General features: G+C 33.1%; 1 pseudogene; it reads right to left on the reverse strand.

The window, feature by feature from the left end:
- Positions 1-404: 404 nt before the first annotated feature.
- On the reverse strand, positions 405-505 carry LOC115835617 (annotated as a pseudogene).
- Between the last annotated feature and the right edge of the window lie 15,207 nt (positions 506-15,712).

Below are 15,712 nucleotides of genomic sequence, written 5' to 3' on the forward strand. Positions count from 1 at the left end.
AATCATACAGTATGTAAAACTTTTGTTACTAGCTTATTTCACCTAGTGTAATGATTTCAAGATTCATCCATGTTATAGCATGTATCAGCACTGCATTCCTTTTTTATGTTTGAATTATATTCCATTAAATGGATACATCACATTTTGTTTATCTGTTTCTCCATTGACAGTCATTTGGTTGGCTTCCACATTTTAAAAAAATTGTGGATATATAATAGTTGTTTTTATTTCCACATTAAAAAATGTTGTGGTTTATAGTAGGTATAAATATTTATTGGGCGTATGAGATATTCTGATACAGGCATGCAATGTGTCATGAAAAATTGGGTATCTATCTCCTCAAGCATTTATTATTTGTGTTACAACAATATAATTATGCTCTTAGTTATTTTTAAATGTACAATAAAAATATAGAATGCTTCATGAATTGCCTGTCATCCTTGCACAAGGGCTATAGTAATCTTTTCTGTATCATTACAATTTTTGTGTATGTGTGTTGCCAAATCGAGCAATTTCCACATTTTTGCTATTATGGACAATCCTATTATAAAATTTGCCTGGTGGTGACAAAATCACTCAGCATTTGCTTGTCTGTAAAGTAGGTTGCAATCCTAGTCCCTGATAAAATAGACTTTAAACCAACAAAGATCAAAAGAGACAAAGAAGGCCATTACATAATGGTAAAGGGATCAATTCAACAAGAAGAGCTAACTCTCCTAAATATATATACACCCAATACAGGAGCACCTAGATTCATAAAGCAAGTCCTGAGTGACCTACAAAGAGACTTAGACTCCCACACAATAATAATGGGAGATTTTAACACCCCACTGTCAACATTAGACAGATCAACGGGACAGAAAGTTAACAAAGATACCCAGGAATTGAACTCAGCTCTGAACCAAGCGGACCTAATAGACATCTACAGAACTGTCCACCCCAAATCAACAGAATATACATTTTTTTCAGCACCACACCACACCTATTCCAAAATTGACCACATAGTTGGAAGTAAAGCTCTCCTCAGCAAATGTAAAAGAACAGAAATTATAACAAACTGTCTCTCAGACCACAGTGCCATCAAACTAGAACTCAGGATTGAGAAACTCACTCAAAACCGCTCAACTACATGGAAACTGGACAACCTGCTCCTGAATGACTACTGGAATAATCATAATGAAATGAAGTCATAATGAAATAACCATAAGGAAATGAAGGCAGAAATAAAGATGTTCTTTGAAACCAACGAGAACAAAGATACAACATACCAGAATCTCTGGGACACATTCAAAGCAGTGTGTAGAGGGAAATTTTTAGTACTAAATGCCCACAAGAGAAAGCAGGAAAGATCCAAATTTGACACCCATCACAATTAAAAGAACTAGAAAAGCAAGAGCAAGCACATTCAAAAGCTAGCAGAAGGCAAGAAATAACTAAAATCAGAGTAGAACTGAAGGAAATAGAGACACAAAAAACCCTTCAAAAAATTAATGAATCCAGGAGCTGGTTTTTTGAAAAGATCAACAAAATTGATAGACTGCTAGCAAGACTAATAAAGAAGAAAAGAGAGAAGAATCAAATAGACGCAATAAAAAATGATAAAGGGGATATCACCACTGATCCCACAGAAATACAATCTACCATCAGAGAATATTACAAACATCTCTACGCAAATAAACTAGAAAATCTAGAAGAAACGGATAAATTCCTCGACAAATACACCCTCCCAAGGCTACACCAGGAAGAAGTTGAATCTCTGAATAAACCAATAACAGGCTCTGAAATTGTGGCAATAATCAATAGCTTACCAACCAAAAAGAGTGCAGGACCTGATGGATTCACAGCCGAATTCTACCAGAGGTACAAGGAGGAACTGGTACCATTCCTTCTGAAACTATTCCAATCAACAGAAAAAGAGGGAATCCTCCCTAACTCATTTTATGAGGCCAGCGTCATCCTGATACCAAAGCCTGGCAGAGACACAACCAAAAAAGAGAATTTCAGACCAATATCCTTGATGAACATTGATGCAAAAATCTTCAATAAAATACTGGCAAACTGAATCCAGCAGCACATCAAAAAGCTTATCCACCATGATCAAGTGGGCTTCATCCTTGGGATGCAAGGCTGGTTCAACATACGCAAATCAATAAATGTAATCCAGCATATAAACAGAACCAAAGACAAAAACCACATGATTATCTCAATAGATGCAGAAAAGGCCTTTGACAAAATTCAACAACACTTCATGCTAAAAACTCACAATAAACTAGGTATTGATGGAATGTATCTCAAAATAATAAGAGCTATTTATGACAAACCCACAGCCAATATCATACTGAATGGGCAAAAACTGGAAGCATTCTCTTTGAAAACTGGCACAAGATAGGGATGCCCTCTCTCACCACTCATATTCAACATAGTGTTGGACGTTCTCACCAGGGCAATCAGGCAGGAGAAAGAAATAAAGGGTATTCGATTAGGAAAAGAGGAAGTCAAACTGTCCCTGTTTGCAGATGACATGACTGTATAGCTAGAAAACCCCATTGTCTCAGCCCAAAATCTCCTCAAGCTGATAAGCAACTTCAGCAAAGTGTCAGGATACAAAATAAATGTACAAAAATCACAAGCATTCTTGTACACCAAAAACAGACAAACAGAGAGCCAAATCATGAGTGAACTCCCATTCACAATTGCTTCAAAGAGAATAAAATACCTAGGAATCCAACTTACAAGGGATGTGAAGGACCTCTTCAAGGAGAACTACAAACCACTGCTCAATGAAATAAAAGAGGATACAAACAAATGGAAGAACATTCCATGCTCATGTGTTGGAAGAATCAATATCGTGAAAATGGCCATACTGCCCAAGGTAATTTATAGATTCAATGCCACCCCCACCAAGCTACAAATGACTTTCCTCACAGAATTGAAAAAAACTACTTTAAAGTTCATATGGAACCAAAAAAGAACCTGCATCGCCAAGTCAATCCTAAGCCAAAAGAACAAAGCTAGAGGCATCACACTACCTGACTTTAAACTATACTACAAGGCTACGGTAACCAAAACAGCATGGTACTGGTACCAAAACAGAGACATAGATCAATGGAACAGAACAGAGCCCTGAGAAATAATGCCACATATCTACAACTATCTGATCTTTGACAAACCTGACAAAAACAAGCAATGGGGAAAGGATTCCCTGTTTAATAAATGGTGCTGGGAAAACTGGCTAGCCATATGTAGAAAGCTGAAACTGGATCCCTTCCTTACACCTTATACAAAAATTAATTCAAGATGGATTAGAGACTTACATGTTAGACCTAAAACCATAAAAACCCTAGAAGAAAACCTAGGCAATACCATTCAGGATATAGGCTTGGGCAAGGACTTCATGTCTAGAACATCAAAAGCAATGGCAACAAAAGCCAAAATAGACAAATGGGATCTAATTAAACTAAAGAGCTTATGCACAGCAAAAGAAACTACCATCAGAGTGAACAGGCAACCTACAAAATGGGAGAAAATTTTTGCAACCTACTCATCTGACAAAGGGCTAATATCCAGAATCTACAATGAACTCAAACAAATTTACAAGAAAAAAACAAACAACCCCATCAAAAAGTGGGCAAAGGACATGAACAGACACTTCTCAAAAGAAGACATATATGCAGCCCAAAAACACATGAAAAAATGCTCGTCATCACTGGCCATCAGAGAAATGCAAATCAAAACCACAGTGAGATACCATCTCACACCAGTTAGAATGGCCATCATTAAAAAGTCAGGAAACAACAGGTGCTGGAGAGGATGTGGAGAAATAGGAACACTTTTACATTGTTGGTGGGACTGTAAACTAGTTCAACCATTGTGGAAGTCAGTGTGGGGATTCCTCAGGGATCTAGAACTAGAAATACCATTTAACGCAGCCACCCCATTACTGGGTATATACCCAAAGGACTATGAATCATGCTATTATAAAGACACATGCACACATATGTTTATTGAGGCACTATTCACAATAGCAAAGACTTGGAACCAACCCAAATGTCCAACAACGATAGACTGGATTAAGAGAATGTGGCACATATACACCATGGAATACTATGCAGCCATAAAAAAATGATGAGTTCATGTCCTTTGTAGGGACATGGATGAAACTGGAAACCATCATTCTCAGTAAACTATCGCAAGGACAAAAAACCAAACACAGCATGTTCTCACTCATAGGTGGGAATTGAACAATGAGAACACATGGACACAGGAAGGGGAACATCACACTCCGGGGACTGTTGTGGGGTGGGGGGAGGGGGGAGGGACAGCATTAGGAGATATACCTAAGCCTAAATGACGAGTTAATGGGTGCAGCACACCAACATGGCACATGAATACATATGTAACAAACCTGCACATTGTGCACAGGTACCCTAAAACTTAAAGTATAATAATAATAATAATAATAATTTGCATGCAAGATTCTGTATATGTAAATATGTGCTTTTTCTCAGGTATACATCTAGAAGTAAAATTGATGGGTCATAATGGAACTGTATATTTAATAATGTTAAGAACTGTTAAAGTGTTTTCTAAAGCAGCTCTATCATTTTCAAATTCCTTTTAGCAGAATAGAGGGGTTTCATTTTTACACATTATTGCCAACACTTGTTGTTATCTTACTTTTTGATTCTAATAATCTGAGTGATGTGAAGTGGTATCAAACTGTGAGTTTGATTTGCACTTCCCTGATTAATAATGACTTGGAGAACTTTTTTGAGTACTTACGTTGTTGAGAAAAGAGCTTGCTGCCTGATGCACCTAGAAGCAAATACCATGGCACTAGGTTTTGAGAACGAAAAAAAAAAAAAAAAGCAAAGCAAAACAAAAAAGATTTATTCTGTGTCCACCAACAGTGAGATAAAAGGCCAGTTCAAATCTGTCTCCCTGTCCCTTTCCTCCTGTAAAATTCCCCGATAGGCACAGTTGTCTCTTCATGCCCCTTCATGGGTTGCATGTGCAAATTTGGGCGGGGGCGTGATACGAAACAAGCAATGAAAATTTAGGCTGTGATGTCAGCAAGTTCATTCCACACAGACCACACTTGTCCATATTGGTTCTAACTGGTATCAGCCAGTTTTGTTACCTTATAAGCTAACGGAGTATCAGCAAGCTGTTTCTTTTCATATTTGCTCTTCCTGTAAGCTCAACACTTTCTATTATTCACTGTTTTCTTTAGTTCTTTGGAGCATGGCTACACCTACTGACCATCTGTATATCTCCTTTGAAGAGATGTCTGTTTAGATCCTTTGCCTATTTTTTAATTGTGTTGTTTTTATTTTTGAGTTGTATGATTATACATATATATATGTATGCATACACATATTAGGATTTCCTTTTCAAATATGTGATTTGTAAATTTTTTTCCGCATTCTGTGGGCTGACTTTTCACTTTCTTGATGATGTCCTGCGAAGTACAAACATTTTTAATTTTGATTAAGTCCAGTTTATCAATTTTTGTGTGTGTGAGTGGCTACTGCTTTTGGTGTCATATCTAAGAACGCTTTGCCAATCAAAGGTCTAAAAGATGGGCCCTTACGTTTTATTCTAAGAATTTTGTAATTTTTGGTTTTACATTTAGGTGTTTAATACATTTTGAGTTAATTTCTTTATATGGTCTAATGTAAGGGTTCAACTTTTTTGTTTGTTTCGTTAGGTCTCTTGCAATTCTACATGAACCAGCTTGTTAATTTCCACAGAAAAGTTAGCTATGATTCTCATAGGAATTGCAGTAAATCTGGAGGTCAGTTTGAGGAGCATTGACATCTTAACAATATTAAGTCTTCTCATCCATGAACCTGGGTATTTTTTCATTTACTTAGATTTTCTTTAGTTTTTTGAACAATGCTTTGCAGTTTTTAGAGTAGACACTTTATTTTTCTGTTAAATTTATTCCTGGGTATATAATTTTTTGATGCTATTATAACTGAAACTTTAAAAAATACATTTAAAAATATTCACTGCAAGAGCATAGAAATGTAACTGATTTTTTGATATTGATATTGTATCCTACAATAGTGCTAGACCACTAGATTAGGAAAAATATATTTTGTTTACTCACTGATCATCTTATTGTTGGTTTTCTAAGCCCCAGTCTCCCATAGGGCAGCATGATAAGGCCAGAAGCCATTTGATTATACGAGAGAGGATATAGGAAGAGTTCTGTACCACAGGAAAACAACAAAAAAAGCTGTAATTATGAATTTTGGAGCATATGTAGAAACTGCTTACACAGTATGTGTCAGGAGGAAAGGAGAGTGACCTTTACAGCTCTTTGATGTGATCATTTAGGTCTAGGGTTGAAAACAAAAAGAACAAACTATTCTGGGTCTATCACCATTAGAATGTGACCAAATGGCTATGGGAAAATACACAACGACAATTGCCACCCAAGGTTCCTTAACGCAGGTTGCCAGTTTCCTTTTCTCAGAAAGCCCTAATGCTACAAAAACATGAAAACATCCAATTAGCATATTTCTTGATAAGCACATATTGAAAATGTCAAATCTTTTAACAAACTGAGATATGTATACATTTACGCACCTAAATTATAAAATGTCTCATATAATAAGAGGTAATGACTTCGTTAAGTGTTAAAAGCAATTATTTCTTTGAATATTCTTTTTTTCTAGGTAACTCTGACTCATTATGAGCTTTACTTATTTTAATTGAAACTAGTAAAATCATTGCTCAAAAGAAAAATGGTTTCTACAATATGTTTAGAAGAATTTTCCAAATATTTTTTAAATTAGAAAAATATTTATGTTATCCTTATTATTTGATTTCACTACTCATGTTTGTGTAATAAAAGTAGATATTTTATAGCAGAATGTTTTAATTCATACATTTTAGAAATACTTGAAAAATTTAACAAAATATATATTTTATTATATTTGGAAAAAATATATTTAAATTTTAAAAAAAATTTCTTGCTTTGAAAGATGAAAAAATATTTTGGGGAACTGTAGGGATTTGCTTTTACCTGAATTTTTATTTTATAAAATTGAGTCTATAATCCACTTGTTTATAACCACTTGAAATATTCCAGTTATTCAGATAAATATGCCATACACATTATAATGTTGCTTCTTCAGAAATCTTAAAAATGATAAACCAGATTTTATGCCAATTTGCCTTTATGCAACAAGTTTTTCCATGTTTTAACAGTAAGGCATCCCATGTTTTTCATAACAAATACCTGGAAAGCAATTCTTATGAGACTAAACTAAGGCTGTATACAAAGGTGGAAGCTATTTTAGTTGATATATTTCAAAAGATTAAAGAAACACTTAGTAAACCCAGGCATGGTTTTCTTTTACATAAAATGTTATTTATCACATAGAATCATGAATTATTTACAAGCACTGGAGTCACTTGCAACAGGAGTAAACAGAATTGATGATGACCTTCAGTTCACTGTACTGCAGAGAAAGTGATTCTCTCATTAGATTTTCACTGGAGAAAAAAAAAAGTCTTTGCCTCATGAAAATTCACTGCCAGCTCCCTCATTCCCTTTCTTTCACCATAGAGTTTAAAATAAAAGTGTTTCTTTTTTTTTTTTTTTAAGGTTGCTTCTATATATAATGAAAAAACAACTGCAAATGACTCTAATCTCAGCTCTCTGTTAAATGGATCTGACTATGGTCTCTCTGTTGCTACACCATTTAGAAAGATCCAGATGGGCTCTCGATCTGAAACTAAATGTCAAATAAATGTGTAGACATTTCTGCCATTGTTAGTGAGTCTTTAGGGAGCTATTCATTGACTAGGGTGTTAGGATGGTGGAGAAACTAATTTTCCGAAACAAACTCAAATAATAATTTACAATGAGTCTTTTTCCTCTCAGGTATGAGTGACTGTCAGGGACAGGAATTTTTTTTTTATGTGATCTGTGAAAATATCACTTAGAATTTACAGTAAGTTATATAGAACAAATTTCTTATCATTTATTAGCTAGATGTTTTAGTGGAAAATTCATGGGCTTCAGCACAGTTACTGAATATATTTTCTATTTTCCATAAATATTGTAACACTCTCAACGGTTACTATGAAGTTTAACTCAGATTCTACATAAAAATAATGTAAAATAGTTACTGGTGCTTAAGAGGTATATAGTAAATGTCATATCTTAGTTGAATCCCTTTCTGAAATTGGTTCAAATTAAAATATCTAGAAACAGGCTACTTATTGCCTGGAGCTATATGGGCAAGTTCTCTGGAAATATAACAATTAAATAAAAATGCACACACGATATTTGCTGAATTGAGTTAAATTGATTTTATCACTTGTAAATATAGTTCTTAAACAGATACATATGGATTTTTATAATAGATATTGAATAATAGCTAGAAAAAGATAAACTGATTAGTGTTTGTGAAAGAAAAGACATAAAAGGGTCAAAGAAAAAGGTAAGAATTATGTTAAGTCGGAGGGAGTAAAGGAGCGTTAAAAAGGGACTTAAAACATGAAGATTTTATGACAACCTTATTTTCCCACTTTTTTTTATAACTGAGTATTCCAGTGGGTTTGACTGGGGTGTGCTTCCTGGGTAATACGAACATCAGTTAAAGGTCAAGAAGAAAGATTCCTGGCATCAATGGATTAGGAGAGAATCACCCAAGTATCACCAAAAATTGTTATCTAACAGTAAAATCCTAGAATAGTTACTTCTGGAAAAGATTTATCTGGAGTCCTAGTCTCACACAGCAGAATTAGGGGGCAAAAAAGTAACTTTTACTGCCAAGATTGTCATTTAAGGATAGTCCATGTATATATAATACCCTAAATATTAATGTATTTGAACACCAAGTACAGTAGCAGGAACCAGCTCTAAAGGCAAGATGTCTGATTATTCATTAATGTAAATAATAGACATACTCAACAGTTTTTTTACTGAATGAAGGTAAAATTTTACTATATAATATGTACAGAGATCTAAAACTGGGTAAACTTTATTGAAAGATAATAGCTTAATTTACATTGAAATTATAGATATTTATTTACTTTCATTAATGTTTTCAAAATATGTAAATAAAAATCAACCATGAACTCTTTTAATGATTTTGAAAAAAATCACCTACCATAATTAATAGTGGTATACATTTTGAACTCATATTCTAGTAATCATATCTTTCAGGCAATATTTTTTTTAAAAAATGTACATATTCTAGCTACCTAATCGCATGTAATCCAGTTGCCAACCTACTGTAAGTTTTTTTCTCAGTAAGAAATGTGTTAATTTCTTACATATGCACATTTTCATACCTCATGTAATTCTGACAAAACTCTTAAATATTGTAGAATGAACTATTCATTTTTCAAATAAAAATGATGGACAGAAGCGCATGAAGCACAACTTCATTAAACATTTGTCAGTTAAACTTTTTCTCAGTCCCTTCCTGACAAAAATTTCGGTTTGAGTGTTTAACTGATACTATCGAATACATGAAATTCTCCTAAACACGATTATTGGTCCTGGTTTTGGCAACATTAATGTAGTTTCCCATTTCTTATAAACTGATAAAATATATAAACTCTGCATTAGTTACCATTTAATAAATGTTCATTTTCAACAATTACCCATGGCTATTAAGTAAGATTTTTCCTTTTTATTTTTTCCCTCATTCCTTTTCACAAGCCACATAGAGCAAGACTGTGGTTAGTCGTGAAAGAGATAAAGAATGTGATCAAAGAAAGATTTGCAGCCCAGCGGATGTCAGCAAACTTTGGAGAGATTTGCATCTGAGTGTGAATATAGTAGCTTTCAAGAAAATAGAGGATCAAATTTTTTATTTATTTTGGACTGAACTTTCTAATTCCTGAAAACCTGAAGTGATTATTGTATTAGTTGGCAGAGATAAAGAAAGCTGTACGTCACTGCCTAATTGAACTTTGAGAATTAGGAGAAAGAAACCTATTCAGTGATTCTTCACCACTGAATTTCTTCTATATAATAAGCCACTGATACATTTTTTTCAAAATTAACAAAGTTAACAAAAGTAATTTTACGTTCATAAGAATTCCATACTATAAATCTGAGTTGAAACATTTAAATTTTTCTCAAAAATATGTTCTCCTCAAAATAAATACAGAGTTCTTTTTACCATCTTTTACTCACACCATCCCTTTTTGTTGTTGTTGTTGTGACTGGCTTGTAAAACATATAAAAACCTGTACATATTTAATGTACACATCTTGATAAATTTAAAGGTATACAGACTCATGAACCCATCCATAAACTACGCCGTAAAACATGATCATCACCTCAAAAAGATTCCTCTCTGTTTTTGTTTTTTGGTTTTTTTTGGATAGGAACATTTAACAAAAGTACTACAATCATAACAGTGTTTTAAACATACAATTCAGCACGAGTACCCAACGCCTGGGCTAGAGACCCGTGCTGGTCCATGGCCTGTTAGGAACCTGGTTACACAGCAGAAGGTGAGCAACACTTTATCTGTATTTACAGCCGGTCTCAATGCTCACATTACTGCCTGAGCTCTGCCAGCTGTTAGATCAGCAGAGACATTAGATTCTCATAGGAGCGTGAACTGCATTGTGAATTGCACAAGCAAGGGATGTAGGTTGCGGTTTCTTATGGGAATCTGTTGCCTGATGATCTGAGGTGGAACAGGTTCATCTCAAAACCATCCCCAGCACACCCCTTGTCAGTGGGAAAAATGTCCTCCAGGAAACGAGTTCCTGGTTCCAGAAAGACTGGGGACTGCTACAATACAACATAAGTAACCATACATGCTATGTTGTATAGGATTTATTATGTCAACACTGAAACTATGTACTCGTTGAAAATACCTCCCTGATTCCTCCTCTTCTGAGCTCCTGACAACCAGTATTCTACTCGCTGCTTCCATGAGTTTGACTCTTTTAGATACCTAAGTAGTATCATGCAGTATTTGTTCTTCTGTTTCTGGCTTTTTCAGTTAGAATAATGTCCTCCAAATTCATCCACATAGTAGTAAATGGCAGAATTTCTTTTTTAAGACTGAATACTATTTTACAGTATGTATATAGCATTTTTCTTTATCCATTTTTTCTGTTAGTGGACGTGTAGTAAGTTTCTTTTTATGCCATTGTAAATAATGCTGTGATAAATATTGGAATGCAAATATCTCTGACATCTTAATGTCAATTCTTTTGGGTATAAATCCATCAGTATTTTGGATCATATAGTTGTTCCAACTTTAATTTATTGAGAAGCCTCGATTCTGTTTTTATAGTGGTTCTATCAATTTACATTCCCACCAGCAATGTAACATGGTTCTCTTTTCTGCACATCTATACCAATACTTGCTCTCTTTTGTCCTTTTGTTCATAGGCATCCTGAGGGGTGTAAAGTGATCTCTCAGTGGGGTTTTGATTTGCATTATCTTGAAGATTAGGGATGTTGAGCACCTTTTAATGTATTAGCTGGCCACCTGCATATCTTTGGAGAAATGTCTGTTCAAGCCCTTTGCCCACTTTTTATGTTTTTTTGTTTTTAATTTTTTTCTATTGAGTTGTACCAGTTATTTATGTATTTTAGGTATTAATCCTTTAGCAGGTATATAATTTATGAATATTTTATCTCATTTCATAGGCTGCTTTTTCTCTTTCTTGATTAAGAAATCATTTCCAGCACCAAAAGTAAATACTTTTTTTCAGTGTTTTCCTCCAGGAGTTTTACATTTCGGAGCCTTATATTTATGTCTTTAATTCATTTTCAGTTAATGTTTTGTACAGTTTAAAAGATTAATCCGATTTTATTCCTTCACATGCGGATTTTCTGCTTTCTTAATATCATTAATTGAAGAGATTATAATTTCCCCATTATATATTCTTTTCCCCGGTTGTTAAAGATCTCTTTAGAGTAAATGTATGGGTGTAACTCTGGACTCTCTATTCTATTCCATTAGTCAATGTGTGTTTATATGTCAGTAGTATACTATTTTGATTGCTGCAGCTTTGTAATATATTTTGAAATTAACAAGTATGATACTTTCTGCTTTGTTCTTCTTGCTTAAGCTTCCTTTGGCTACTTGGGGTCTTTTGTGGTTTTGCATGAACTTTAGGATTTTTTTTTCTATTTCTGTAAAAAAAATACATCATTAAGAATTTGGTAAGGATTACATTTAACCTGCAGGTCACTTAGAGTACGAACATTTTGATAATATCAAATTTTCCCATTTATGGAAACGTCCTTCCATTTATTTGCTTCTTTTTCACTTTCTTTCATGAATATTTTATAGATTTTAGTAACAAGTCTTTTAGCTCCTTTAAATTGAGTTAGATACATATATTTCATCAAGGAAAGACAGATCACTTGTACGCATAAAACAAAGCAAATCACGTATGTTCTCTTCTTTGAAACGATTAGATATTTCTTCCCGGTCTAAAATTCTGGTGTTTTCACTTGTTTTTGTTTGTTTGTTTTAGTGTCACTTTTTCACTTGATAAATGTTTTTATGAAAAACTTAAAAGGTATTTCAAAATGGCAAATTGTTTTTATCTGACAATGTTTTGGGTAAAGAGATATCACATTTGATTCTATGCACTACAAAAATTGTGAAAGAAAAAATCAATCAATTGTTCTTTTGCTTGACTTCACACAGGCTGCTGCATTATATTTGTACTTTCCAAACTCATTAATTAAGTTAAATATAATTAATTCTGAATGTGTAAGTTATTTTTTATTTATTTCGTTTTCTAGAGGCAAAAAATAAGTTATATTTTTTGTTTGTTTTTGAGACGGAGTCTCACTCTGTTGCCCAGGCTAGAGTGAAGTGGAGAGATCTCGGCTCACTGCAACTTCTGCCTCACAAGTTCAAGCAATTCTCATGCTTCAGCCTCCTGAGTATCTAGGACTACAGACATGTGCCATAACACTGGGCTAATTTTTATATTTTTAGTAGAGACGGGGGGGCGTTTCACTATGTCAGCCAGGCTGGTCTCAAACTCCTGGCCTCACAATATCTGCCCGCCTCAGCCTCCCTAAAGTTCTGGGATTACAGGCATGAGCCACTACACCTTGCCATCATTTAGGTCTTAAATATCGAGAAGTAACATCTAAATGACTGTATAACTTATAGTATGACTGCGAAGCATTTCCACAGGAAGCACATCTCTTATAGGAGAGCTACAGTGTCACAGAGTTGACATCTTGAATTTATCCTGAAGTTATACTATAGAATTATTTATGAGGCTTTTTATGTGTCAGGTTCTGTGTTAATATCTTGGAATTCATTATAGGATAAAACATGATTTCTACACTCAAACCACCAATTTTTTAATAAAACTATAACTTTCTCTAAATTGACTGCAGTGTAACACACACAGTGGTTTATCAGTGTTCATTATGTTCATGTAAATAGAAATGGCTTAGAAATTGTTTCTAGGCAAGAATTTGCTATTTCTCTCCTACATTTTTTTCGTATCTAACAAGAATACCATTACTGGTCTGACCAAGTTGGTGTTACAAGGCTGTATTTTGATGAAATAGCCTGGAAAGTTTTCTAAACTCTCTATAAGGTTTAGTAGCCATGTTTCAGGGTTTTTTTATTTGTTGCTTTATTTATTTGTTGTTTTGTTTTATGTGCATTTATTATGTGCTTTGTATGTTCATTACTATTCTATTAATTTTATACTTCCTTAAGGCATTGATGGACTTTTCTGCCTTTCTATTAGTACTTTTGAGTTTCTGAGTTACACCATTTTATATGTATTTATTCTGCGTGTTAAATAAACTCAAATTCAATCCTAATCAATGTTTTATGTGGCTCCCAAATGCATAAGTGATGTCTACTAAGGCACAGCCAGAAAAATTTTTGAATTCTTTCATATATTTTGTGTGTATATTGAGTGGGTTAAAGGTATTTTCTGTTCAAAGGAAAATGAAACAGGAGTCAAACAATATACATATATTAAGATTTAGTATACTTCCTCTGGCACCCGTGACTCACTGCCATTGTTTCCATGTTAGGTTCTGAGTAATAACTATAGCTATATCATAATGTTGGGGGAAATAATGATTTTAAGACAACAACAATTACCAAGAAAAAAGGCATATATATCAGTATGTACTTTTAAATATTCTACTCTCAGAAAAACAAACTTGCTTCACATTGTAAATCATTACATGTAAAAAATATTTTTAAAATTATAATTGAAAAAACAAAACAAAAAAAATACATGTACCACACCCAGATATAAAATTAACATTGTAATATATGTCTCTTTGGCTATTCATACAGCATTTTATCTTTATAGACTGGCTATTTCTATGTTTTTCAAATGATCTCATATCAAGAATGATATTGTTTGTATAGAGTGAATGTTTTAATAAAAGTGTATGTGTTGTTATTTTATAAGTTACATAATAGTAAAGGTAAAATACGTTTAAGAGAATGTATCTTTACACAAATTATAAAATGCCTTCAGAAGAAAGATTGAACTAAAGACAGACAAATGAAATAACTAATAGCCTGTCTTTTACATTAATGTGTGCTTTCCAGCTACATAAGAGCTGAGTAATATTAGCATTTGTTTAATATATTTAACTTTATATAAATGTATTTAATACATTCTAGGTACTTAAAGTATAAAATGGGGACAATAATAACACACGGTGATTTGAGAGTCATATGATACCCTATGCTCACAATATATAGCACAGTTACCAACATATCATAAAGTCAATACATTTTATTATTATTATTGTAATCATTATTTTGCATAAGCAAGTGGTAACATAAGTATTTTGAAAAATAAGATTTAGAATTAAAATATATATTGTCTTGCCTATTAATTACTCTAGGTATAAAGTTATTTGTATATTACACGATGTGATATAAACTACAGTAGAAAGCATATATGTTTCTACTGTAATTTCTTACAGGAAAAGAACAGATAAATTGCACTAACTCAAATATAAACATGTAATAATTGTTACTTCTTAAAAATTCCAGGTAATTTTTCTGATTCTTATTTGTTCCTAAAATTAACTTATGAGGTTTAATTTTCACTTCTGTAGTTGTGAATCTCAAATTTTGCTAAAGGCAAGCATTAGAATATTTGGATGTAAAAGCCATTCAACAATTCAAACAAAATTTCAAAAGTTTACCAATATCCTGTCTATTATGGAAAATCTTAATATTATTCTAGTAAGATATCTTGTCCTATTGTTTGCACATCTAAATAGATGAAAATCAAAAATGTGGTTTGATGAGAGACTGCCTCCTTTTATACTAACATTTGCCAATAAAAGTATACTTGGAAGTAGGTGATTTGATCTTTATGTTGAGACTCAATTCTACACATTTTCAAATAATGCTTCCTATGACATTGAGACAGTTTAAAAACATAAGGACCATTTTAAAGAATTTTCTAAACTGTGTTAGTTACAGGTCAACTGCCTAAATACAATTTGTGAATTAAATAAAGCATACCTCTTCTGTAGTCACTAAAGCTCTAATAAGTAGCATATTCAATGTAAATGAACCAAAATTAAGTAATTTTAAAGTAAACTTATAAGGCTTCTGTTTTAAAATGGATGCTAATTTGCCTTGAGTTTATTTCTGTATTAATCACCTAAATACATAAAAAGAAAATTGTTCACATACCAGAACTTAAACTATTTATATGTCTTATAAAAAGAAAATTAAGC

The sequence above is a fragment of the Nomascus leucogenys genome, chromosome 6, assembly GCF_006542625.1.
Source record: "Nomascus leucogenys isolate Asia chromosome 6, Asia_NLE_v1, whole genome shotgun sequence".
NCBI classification, from domain to species: domain Eukaryota; kingdom Metazoa; phylum Chordata; class Mammalia; order Primates; family Hylobatidae; genus Nomascus; species Nomascus leucogenys.